Here is a 12,742-nt window from a genome sequence, read left to right on the forward strand (position 1 = left end):
TTTTTGTATTATTGGGGCAATATGGATATTATTGTGGTGTAACGGTGATTTGTTACTTTTTTTCTTTTGTTAACAATAAAAGAGACATTGGGGAAAAAACGTTTTTCTTTTATGACGTAATCACCGATCCAGCGATGTCATCTCTATAATTTTACATGGGAGGAAAAGAGTCTCATATATGGCTACAAGGTAACAGGACACGAGCAGATTAGACATATAAAATCACTTCTATCTTCTGGCTTCTAGGACATTCTGATCCTATAGGTGTTAGATTAGTGGGGTCTCCTACTCTACACAGGGTCCTTCCTTAGGTTATAGAGGGAAGAACAAGTTGTATTCGGCCGAAGTGCGGAGAAGAATTAACCAGGTGGCTCTATGGTTGGTTCCCAGCTCTCTGAGGGGCTGAAGCCAGCTGTGCGCTCTCCGTTCAAGGAAAGGACTTGTTAGACGTCATTTGTTAATTTAATGGGGTACTCCGCCCCTAGACATCTTATCTCCTATCCAAAGGTTAGGGGATAAGATCTTTGATCGTGGGGGTCACACAGGTAGGATCCCCGCGATCTCTGTGCAACATCCGGTGTTGGTTTTGAACACAGGGTACTGGCGGCGGGGCCATGATGTCATGGCCATGCCCCTCCCATAGACTCGCATTTAGGGAGCCTGGCGTGATGTCACAAGGAGCGTGTCTGTGATGTCACGATCCCCGCCACCTGCTCCAAGCCTTCGGAACATAATTTTCCAAATTCTGGGGCAGCGGAGTACCAGTTTAACTCCTTAAGGACATGCTCCGTAAATGTACGGCGCTGCCAAGAAGTACTTAGCCCACAGCGCCATACATTTACGGCGCAGCTTTCCTTGATCACCGTGTCTCTGGGCACGGTGATCGGAATAGGATGACTGCTAATATCTATCAGCAGTCATCCCAGCATATCGCCCATAGGGGTCCTGAGACCTTCCCATGTCGGCGATAGCGGCAAATCATGTGTCAATTCAGACCTGCGATTTTCCGCTATTCCAGGTCAATCGGGTCTCTGATGACCCGGAAAAAAAGGGTGAATGGGTCAGCCCCATTCACCCATACCCAGCAGGAGTGAGGTGGCATGGGTGCCGCCTCACGATCACGATTGATCGGTCGGAACAACTGAACAATCACGGACCTGCTGGGTGGAGATCGGCGCCGGCGGGGGCCTCCTACCTTGCCCTGGACCGGCGGGGTTCCCCTCAGGATCGGTGGCGGAGACAGGAGCAGCAGGATCGGTCCCAGCAGCAGGATACAGCACGCGGTCCCGGCAGCAGGATACAGCAGGAGGTGAGCCTGTTCACCTCCTCTACCTCCTTTTTGGTAGTCTGTGCATGCTGGGAGTTGTAGCAGTGTGCCTCCAGCTGTTGCAAAGTTACAACGCTCAGCATGCCCTTCAACTGTCAACACATGCTGATTGTTGCAGTTTTGCAACAGCTGGAGACACATTGGTTGTGAAACAGAGTTTGTTACCTAACTCAGTGTTTCGCAACCAGTGTGCCTCCAGCTGTAGCAAAAATACAACTCCCAGCATGCACCGAGAGACTGTACATGCTGGAAGTTGTAGTTTTGCAACAGCTGGAGGCACACTGGTTGCGAAACACTAAGTAACAAACGCTCAGTGTTTCGCAACCAATGTGGTTCCAGCTGTTGCATAACTGCAACTCCCAGCATGTATGGTCTGTCAGTACATGCTGGGAGTTGTAGTTTTGCAACAGCTGGAGGTTTGCCCCCCGCCCCCATGTGAATGTACAGGATACAGTCACACGGGTGGGTTTACAGCAAGTTCTGCTGCAAGTTTGAGATGCAGAAAATTTTCTGCCACAACTCAAACTCATTGTAAACCCAACCGTGTGAATGTACCCTAAAAACAATACACTACACTAAACCTACACAAAATAAAAAGTAAAACACTACATATACACATACCCCTGCACAGTTCCCCCCCTCCCCAATAAAAAAAAACGATAAAAAAAAAACGTCTTGTACGGCAGAGTTTCCAAAACGGAGCCTCCAGCTGTTGAAAAACAACAACTCCCAGTATTGACGAACAGCCACTGACTGTCCAGGCATGCTGGGAGTTTTGCAACAGCTGGAGGCAACCTGTTTGGCAAACACTGCCATGGGGTATTTTTGTGGTGGATTCAAATCCCCAATTTAGGCCTCAAATGCGCATGGCGCTCTCTCACTTCGGAGCCCTGTCGTATTTCAAGGAAACAGTTTAGGGCCACATGTGGGGTATTTCCGTACGCAGGTGAAATTGCGTTACAACTTTTGGGAGCTTTTTCTCCTTTTACCTCTTATGAAAAGGTAAAGTTGGGGTCTACACCAGCCTGTTAGTGTAAAAAAAAATATTTTACACTAACATGCTGGTGTTGCCCCATACTTTTAATTTTCACAATCGGTAAAAGGAAAAAAAAAAAGACCCCCAAAAATTGTAACGCAATTTTTCCTGATTACGGAAATACCCCATATGTGGGCGTAAAATGCTCTGCGGGCGCACAACAAGGCTCAGGAGTGAGAGCGCACTATGTACAATTGAGGCCGAAACTGGTGATTTGCACAGGGGTGGCTGATTTTACAGCAGTTCTGACATAAACGCAAAACAATAAATACCCACATGTGACCCCATTTTGGAAACTGCACCCCTCACGGAATGTAACAAGGGGTATAGTGAGCCTTAAAGACGTACTCCGGTGAAAACCTTTTTTCTTTTAAATAAACTGATGGCAGAAAGTTAAACATATTTGTAAATTACTTCTATTAAAAAATCTTAATCCTTCCAGTACTTATTAGCTGCTGAATGCTACAGAGGAAATTCATTTCTTTTTGGAACACTGATGACATCACGAGCACAGTGCTCTCTGCTGACATCTCTGTCCATTTTAGCAACCGTGCATAGCAGATGTATGCTAAGGGCAGCATGGTGGTTCAGTGGTTAGCACTGCTGCCATGCAGTGCTAGGGACTTGGGTTCAAATCCCACTAAGGACAACAATAAATAAAGCATTATTATTATTATAATAACATCATCAGAGAGCAGTGTGTTCGTGATGTCATCAGAGAGCATTCCAAAAAGAAAATAATTTCCTCTGTAGTATTCAGCAGCTAATAAGTACAGGAAGGATTAAGATTTTTTAATAGAAGTAATTTACAAATATGTTTAACTTTCTGCCACCAGTTGATTTAAAAGAAAAAAGGTTTTCACCGGAGTACCCTTTTAACACCCCACAGGTGTCTGACAGATTTTTGGAACAGTGGTCCATAAAAATGAAAAATTTAATTTTTAATTTGCACAGTCCACTGTTCCAAAGATCTGTCAAACGCCAGTGGGGTGTAAATGTTCACTGCACCCCTTATTAAATTCTGTGAGGGGTGTAGTTTCCAAAATGGGGTCACATGTGGGGGGGGGGGTCCACTGTTCTGGCATTATGGGGGCTTTGTAAACGCACATGGCCCCTGACTTCTATTCCAACCAAATTCTCTCACCAAATGCTCAATGGCGCTCCTTCTCTTCTGAGCATTGTTGTTCGCCCGCAGAGCACTTTACATCTACATATGGGGTATTTCCATACTCAGAAGAAATGGGGTTACACATTTTGGGAGGCTTTTTCTCCAATTACCCCTTGTGAAAATGAAAAATTTGGGGTAACATCAGCATTTTAATTAAAAAAAATAAAAATTTTCATTTTCCTGTCCAACTTTAGCAGAAATTTGTCAAACACCTGTGGGGTGTTAAGGCTCACTGTACCCCTTGTTACATTCCTTAAGGGGTGTAGTTTCCAAAATAGTATGCCATGTGTTTTTTTTTTTTGCTGTTCTGGCACCATAGAGGCTTCCTAAATGCGACATGCCCCCCAAAAACCATTTCAGCAAAATTTGCTTTCCAAAAGCCAAATGTGACTTCTTCTCTTCTGAGCATTGTAGTGCGCCCGCAGTGTGCTTGACGTCCACACATGGGGTATTTCCATATTTTGAAGAGATGGGGTTACAAATTTTGGGGGACATTTTCTCCTATAACCCCTTGCAAAAATGTAAAATTTCGGGGAAAACCAGCATTTTTGTGGAAAAAAATTCATTTACACATCCGACTTTAACGAAAAGTCGTCAAACACCTGTGGGGTGTTAAGGCTCACTGGACCCCTTGTTACGTTCCTTGAGGAGTGTAGTTTCCAAAATAGTATGCCATGTTTTTTTTTTTTGCTGTTCTGGCACCATAGAGGCTTCCTAAATGTGACATGCCCCCCAAAAAACATTTCAGAAAAACTCACTCTCCAAAATCCCATTGTCGCTCTTTCCCTTCTGAGTCCTCTACTGCGCCCGCCAAACACTTGACATACACATATGAGATATTTCCTTACTCGAGAGAAATTGGGTTACAAATTTTGGGGGGCTTTTACTCCTTGTAAAATTTCAAAAACTGGGTCTACAAGAACATGAGAGTGTAAAAAATAAAGATTTTGAATTTTCTCCTTCAATTTGCCGCTATTCCTATGAAACACCTAAAGGGTTAATACACTTTCTGAAAGTCATTTTGAATACTTTGGGGGGGGGTGCAGTTTTTATAATGGGGTATTTCTAATATGAAGACCCCTCAAATCCACTTCAAAACTGAACTGGTCCCTGAAAAATTCCAATTTTGAAAATTTTGTGAAAAATTTGAAAATTGCTGCTGAACTTTGAAGCCCTCTGATGTGTTCCAGAAGTAAAATCATGTCAACTTTATGATGAAAATATAAAGTAGACATATTGTATGTGTGAATCAATATATCATTTATTTGGAATTTCAACTTTCCTTACAAGCAGAGAGTTTCAAAGTTAGAAAAATGCAAAAATTTACCACTGTATTAAAGTAGAATATGTCACGAAGAAACAATCTCGGAATCAGAATAATCGGTAAAAGCATCGCAGAGTTATTAATGCATAAAGTGATAGTGGTCAGAATTGCAAAAAAGGGCTCTGTCATCAAGGTGAAAAAGGGCTCAGTTCTTAAGGGGTTAAAGCTCAAGGCGTCTGAACAACATTGCTGAATAAGGGTGGGTTCACATTACATTTTTCCCCATATGGGAGCGCAAACGGCAGGGGGAGCTAAAAACTTGTGCTCCCGTATGTAATTCACTTCAATGAGCCGACCGGACCGAACGTTTCACTCTGGTCGGCTCATTGAAATGAATTACACTCGTGAGCGCAAGTTTTTAGCTCCCCCCCTGCCGTACAACAGAGAGGTCCCACTGGGTTATGGGCTCTTACTGAATAAATCTCCAATCCCCTTCAGGAGGGGAAACCCCCCCTTTTCCGGGGAACAATGCCCTAACTTATAACCCAAATAAAATGTAACTTTTATTGTTATTGATTAAAATAACATGGGAAACGTGAAAATCAAATGTAGTGATTTAAAACTATCAGGAAATACAGGGTGTCTTCCAATGATAGCCCACTAGGTGGTGCTACAGTGTAAGTTATGGAGTTCTCTTTTTCCCCTATGCCGGTTCACTACCGTTACATAGTCACTCCACACTTAGACACAGCCTGTATTCCTGTCTAAAAGTGTATAGATGCTCTAACGTTTCGTTTGTGACCAAACTTCTTCAGAGAGCTGCCTAAAAAAAAATAAAAAATAAAAATGCGCTACTGTATGTGGAAAAACATAATGGCCCTCATTTACTAAGAAAATCGGGTTGGAAGTCTATGTTGCTTTCTTACCCGACTGCTTTTTTCCCCTGGTATTTATTATTATGTCGCATCCTGTTTGTCGCACGTGGGTTTTGTTGGTTTTGGTTTCCAACTCCTCTGAGCTGTCGGGAAAAAATCCACAACAATTCAACAAATTCGAGTTGGAAATCTTAATAAATACGTGGGAAAGCTCAGAAATGTTGGGTTACGCCCCTTTTTCGGGTTTGGGAGAATCCACATCGGGTCCGTCGGGAAAAAATGTCACATCGTGTCGCAGACTGGCGCACGATGTCTGCGACATGGCGCAGACAAAGCTGCGCCAAAAAAACCCGACAAAAGAGGTCGGGTTTAGAATAGTAAATGAGGGTCAATGTGAACCCATCCTAAGACATATTCTCCCACATTTCCATCTGTCTAGCACCAGAGTGTCCCTTTAATGTTCTCACTTTCTGCTGAGCAGACAAGAGGATAGGATATTACTGACAAAGCAGTTTAACAATCTGCTAAGGGGCCGAGGGCCCAGGACAAGTCTGTTTCTTTATTACAGGTAAGAAAAGCACAATGGACCTGATGTGGTTGACGCAACCATCTTAAAAGGTCTCCAGAGGCACCGAGGAGGGCAAGTCGGTAAAGCAACGAGCTGCCCTGAATGATACCGGTCTGTATAAAAACAACAAGGATAAAATCTGTCTACCAAAGGTTCTGTGCCCAATGATGGCCCCGGAGACTCATGGAGTCACCCACAACTGGAAAATGACTATAATATCACTGGTGAGTGATCACTGGATAGCCTCAGGATTTACCACAGTGGTCACCAGGTAAACACCGGCCGGCATGACCTGTGCAAGACCTAATGTAGGGAAAGCAGTGCAGGTGCCTCCTAAACGTGACGGATTTACCCAGTGGCGTTGCGACCGGGGTGCGGGGGGTGCGGCCCGCACCGGGTGACACCATCCTGATGGGGTGACACCAGGTACGCCCCCGCTCCTCACTTGCTCTGCCTCTGTAATAGCACCCCTCACCCTCTCCCCCGTCCTCACTTTTTCGCTGTCTCACTTGTCTCTGTACTAGTAGAAGCACCCCCACCCCCCCACCCCCGTCACCTGCACAGTGAACCGGCCTGCGCCCCCACGTCTTCTGTTGCGCCGGCCCGACGTCACTCCGCAGGGCCGCGCAGGAGGACGTGACGTCACTCGCAGAGCGCCGGAGAGAAGGAGCGCTGCGCTGGATGGGTAAGTGAGTGTGTGTCTGTGTGTCTCTCTGTCTGTGAGTGTGTGTGTCTCTATCTGTGTGTGTCTCTGTGGTGTGTGTGTGTTTTTTTTTTGTGTGGGGGGAGGGGGGGGGGGGGTTGTTTGAACCAGTGATCTAATGTGGGGAGACTTTGACCTATTGTGGGGAACATGCAAGGGAACCTGCGGCCTAATGGGGGGAAACTACTACCATATGTGGGGAATCTATGCTACTTCATGTGAGGAAACTGCTACCTAATGTTGGAAAACTGCTACCTAATGTGCGAAAGCTGCTACACAATGTGGGAAAACTTCTACCTAATGTGTGGAATCTGTGCTACCTAATGTGTGGAATCTGTGCTACCTAATGTGTGGAAATTACTACCTAATGTGGGGTAACTGGTACCACATGTGGGGAATCTATGCTACCTAATGTGGGGTAACTGCTACCTACCTAATGTGGGGGAACTGCTACCTACCTTAAGTGGGGGAACTGCTGCCTATCTAATGCTCCCCCCTGGCAGTAGCACCCTCATCATCCACCAGCAAACCCCCCCAGCAGCACCTCCATCAGCAGATCCTGATGGTGGATGATGGGGGTGCTCCTGCCAGGAGGACGATCCTGCCGATGGATGATGGGGGTGATACTGCCAGGGGGGATGGCCAGTAGCACCCTCATCATCCTCCAGCAACACCCCCCCAGTACTAGCACCCCCATCATCCAATAGCAACACCACCAGAATTATATTCAGAGGGTACAGTATGTGTTGGTATTATATTCAGAGAGTACAGTATGTGGCAGATTTATATTCAGAGGGTACAGTATGTGGCAGATTTATATTCAGAGTGTACAGTATGTGTTGGTATTATATTCAGAGGGCGCAGTGGGTGGTAGTATTATATTCAGAGGTTACAGTGTGTGGCGGCATTATATTCAGGGGTACAGTATGTGGCAGATTTATATTCAGAGTGTACAGTATGTGTTGGTATTATATTCAGAATGTACAGTGTGTGGTAGTATATTCAGTGGGTACGGTGTATGGAAGGTTTATAATCAAAGAGTGTAGTGTATAGTAGTATTATATTTAGAGGATACAGTGTCTGGCATGTTTATAATAATACTTGTTTTCATATAGAGGATGAGAATCCACTGACATAGTGAGGAGACGTCTGGGCGTCACATTCTGCAGAGAGAAGTTTTAGCTGGACCAGGCGGTATGTACCATCTGAATTAGATAAGGGAAGACTATAGAGAAGACGTCACCTGTAGTCACTGATATTATTCTGTATTCTCCTCACTATAGAGAAGACGTCACCTGTAGTCACTGATATCATTGTGTATTCTCCTCACTATAGAGAAGACGTCACCTGTAATCACTGATATCATTGTGTATTCTCCTCACTATAGAGAAGACGTCACCTGTAGTCACTGATATCATTGTGTATTCTCCTCACTATAGAGAAGACGTCACCTGTAGTCACTGATATCATTGTATATTCTCCTCACTATAGAGAAGACGTCACTTGTAGTCACTGATATCATTGTGTATTCTCCTCACTATAGAGAAGAGGTCATCTATAATCACTGATATCATTGTGCATTCTCCTCACTATAGAGAAGACGTCACCTGTAGTCACTGATATCATTGTGTATTCTCCTCACTATAGAGAAGACGTCACCTATAGTCACTGATATTATTCTGTATTCTCCTCACTATAGAGAAGACGTCACCTGTAGTCACTGATATCAATGTGTATTCTCCTCACTATAGAGAAGACGTCAACTGTAGTCACTGATATCATTGTACATTCTCCTCACTATAGAGAAGACGTCACTTGTAGTCACTGATATCATTGTGTATTCTCCTCACTATAGAGAAGACGTCACCTGTAATCACTGATATCATTGTGTATTCTCCTCACTATAGAGAAGACGTCACCTGTAGTCACTGATATCATTGTGTATCCTCCTCACTATAGAGAAGACGTCACCTGTAGTCACTGATATTATTCTGTATTCTCCTCACTATAGAGAAGACGTCACCTGTAGTCACTGATATCATTGTCCTCACTATGTCCTATCAGAGCTGTAGTCGCTTGTCAGTTCTACAGTTAGGTCAGTGAATCTCAACTCCCAGCATAACCTCACCACTGCATAAAGGGGTACTCTACTGGAAAAAAAAAATGTAATCAACTGGTGCTACAAAGTTAAACAGATTTATAAATTACTTCTACTTAAAAATCTGAATCCTTCCAGTACTTATAAGCTGCTGTATAAGCAATTCACAGGAAGTTCTTTTCTTTTTTAATTTCTTTTCTGTCTGGCCACAGTTCTCTGTGCTGACACCTCTGTCCATGTCAAGAACTGTCCATAGTAGGAGCAAATCCCCATTGCAAACCTATCCTGCTCTGGAAAGTTCCTAACATGGACAGACAGAGCACTGTGGACAGACTGGAAAGAACTACACAACTTCCTGTGAAGAATACAACAGCTTATAAGTACCGTAAGGATTAAGATTCTAAATAGAAGTAATTTAAAAATCTATTTAACTTTCTGGCACCAGTTGATATAAAAGTAAATGTTTTCCAGTGGAGTACCCCTTTAAGTAATTCTGGGAGCTGTATATTTAAATGGTGAAAACTTCTTTAACACTTTCCCATTCTGTGGCAACTGGTATATCTGATTATTATACTAGAATTTCTCACAGTGCGCTACAACAGTGGTGTCTGTCACAACTGGCCAAAAACTTACTGGGGGGAGGGGGGAGGTATGGGGGTGACACCATTTTCTACCCCACCGGGTGACACCAACCCTAGCAACGCCACTGGATTTACCTGTTTTGGCGACTGCACAAAGACTATATTCCGGTCTCCTTGTGAGGAGGGTATGAATACTTTTTGGTGTGTGTGGATCTCTTTTCAGGTTGGCCTAAGGCCTATCCGGGGAGAAATGGCGATGTAAAGATGGCAGCAGGGCAGATTGTGAAGGATATGGTAAGTAGTTCCAGAATTTATTGATAGTGATGGAGGTCGCACTTTACTGGATGAATTATGATGCAGGTAATAGGAGCAGGTTATGGATTTATTGGGACAGAAAATTGATCCAGGGATTTATTCTGACATTTGGAGTTGGGAAGGAATTTTTCCCCCGTCATGGGGCGATGGGAATCAGCCTCATAAGGGTTTTTTGCCTTCCTCCGGGTCAGCACAGTAGGGACACAATAGGGATATGGATTGACCTTTATGGACTCAGGTCTTTTACAACCTTATGAACGATGTTATGAAGAAGCAGCGGGTTGTCTCCTTATGGGACACTTTTTGGTTGTGCCCCTAGAACAGGGTTGTACTGTCCACAGCTACTGCAGATGTAACACAGTCACCTATCTAGCTATGCGCGGCCGTACACAAGCGCGTACAACAAGCGCATACACAAGTCTTTATTCTATTCCAGATGGTAAAACTCCTGATATAGATCCTGGAGATCGGGTGGTGATAAAGAGACACAAAGAGTCCTGACCTCCATGTGACCGGCCTTTCCAAGTCCTGCTGACAACAACCACTGCAGTAATAGGAAGGAAAGCCTATGTGGATCCATGCCAGTCCTTGTACCTGTCACGATGCCGGCTGGCAGGAGGTGGATCCTCTGTGCCAGAGAGGGATTGGCGTGGACCGTGCTAGTGGACCGGTTCTAAGTCACTACTGGTTTTCACCAGAGCCCGCCGCAAAGCGGGATGGTCTTGCTGCGGCGGTAGTGACCAGGTCGTATCCACTAGCAACGGCTCAACCTCTCTGGCTGCTGAAGATAGGCGCGGTACAAGGGAGTAGGCAGAAGCAAGGTCGGACGTAGCAGAAGGTCGGGGCAGGCAGCAAGGATCGTAGTCAGGGGCAATGGCAGAAGGTCTGGAAACACAGGCAAGGAATACACAAGGAACGCTTTCACTGGCACTAAGGCAACAAGATCCGGCAAGGGAGTGCAAGGGAAGTGAGGTAATATAGGGAAGTGCACAGGTGAAAACCCTAATTGGAACCACTGCGCCAATCAGCGGCGCAGTGGCCCTTTAAATCGCAGAGACCCGGCGCGCGCGCGCCCTAGGGAGCGGGGCCGCGCGCGCCGGGACAGAACAGACGGGGAGCGAGTCAGGTAGGGGAGCCGGGGTGCGCATCGCGAGCGGGCGCTACCCGCATCGCGAATCGCATCCCGGCTGGCAGCAGGATCGCAGCGCCCCGGGTCAGAGGACGTGACCGGAGCGCTGCAGCGGAGGGAGTGAAGCGAGCGCTCCGGGGAGGAGCGGGGACCCGGAGCGCTCGGCGTAACAGTACCCCCCCCCTTGGGTCTCCCCCTCTTCTTGGAGCCTGAGAACCTGAGGAGCAGACTTTTGTCAAGGATGTTGTCCTCAGGTTCCCAGGATCTCTCTTCAGGACCACAACCCTCCCAGTCTACTAAAAAAAAATTTTTTCCTCTGACCTTTTTGGCAGCCAAAATTTCCTTGACCGAGAAGACGTCCGAGGAGCCGGAAACAGGAGTGGGAGGAACAGATTTGGGAGAAAAACGGTTGAGGATGAGTGGTTTGAGAAGAGAGACGTGAAAGGCATTAGGGATACGAAGAGAAGGAGGAAGAAGAAGTTTATAAGAGACAGGATTAATTTGACACAAAATTTTGAAAGGACCAAGATAGCGTGGTCCCAACTTGTAGCTAGGGACACGGAAGCGGACATATTTAGCGGAGAGCCATACCTTGTCTCCAGGGGAAAAAACGGGGGGAGCTCTTCTTTTCTTATCCGCGAACCTCTTCATGCGTGAAGAAGCCTGTAAGAGAGAATTTTGGGTCTCTCTCCATATAATGGAAAGGTCACGAGAAATTTCATCCACAGCGGGCAGACCAGAGGGCAAGGGGGTAGGGAGGGGGGGAAGAGGGTGACGGCCGTACACCACGAAAAATGGGGATTTGGAGGAAGATTCAGAGACCCTGAAGTTATACGAAAATTCGGCCCATGGAAGGAGATCTGCCCAGTCATCCTGGCGGGAGGAAACAAAATGTCGCAAATAATCACCCAGGATCTGGTTAATTCTTTCTACTTGTCCATTGGACTGGGGATGATATGCAGAGGAAAAATTTAATTTAATCTTGAGTTGTTTACAGAGAGCCCTCCAGAATTTAGACACGAATTGGACCCCTCTATCCGAGACAATCTGCGTAGGCAACCCGTGAAGACGAAAAATGTGTACAAAAAATTGTTTAGCCAACTGAGGCGCAGAAGGAAGACCAGGAAGAGGGATGAAATGTGCCATTTTGGAGAATCGATCAACGACCACCCAAATAACGGTGTTGCCACGGGAAGGGGGTAAATCAGTAATAAAATCCATACCAATCAGAGACCAAGGCTGTTCGGGGACAGGCAGAGGATGAAGAAAACCAGCGGGCTTCTGGCGAGGAGTCTTATCCCGGGCACAGATAGTGCAGGCTCGCACAAAGTCCCCAACATCCGTCTCCAGAGTCGGCCACCAATAGAAGCGGGAGATGAGTTGCACAGATTTCTTGATGCCCGCATGACCTGCGAGATGGGAGGAGTGACCCCATTTGAGGATTCCGAGGCGTTGGCGTGGAGAAACAAAGGTCTTTCCTGGAGGAGTCTGCCTGATGGAGGCAGGAGAAGTGGAGATCAGGCAGTCAGGTGGAATGATGTGTTGCGGAGGGAGATCAACTTCTGAGGCATCCGAGGAACGAGAGAGAGCATCGGCCCTAATGTTCTTATCGGCAGGACGAAAGTGAATCTCAAAATTAAATCGGGCAAAGAACAGAGACCACCGGGCCTGGCGAGGA

The sequence above is a fragment of the Hyla sarda genome, assembly GCF_029499605.1.
Source record: "Hyla sarda isolate aHylSar1 chromosome 1 unlocalized genomic scaffold, aHylSar1.hap1 SUPER_1_unloc_1, whole genome shotgun sequence".
Lineage (NCBI taxonomy): Eukaryota > Metazoa > Chordata > Amphibia > Anura > Hylidae > Hyla > Hyla sarda.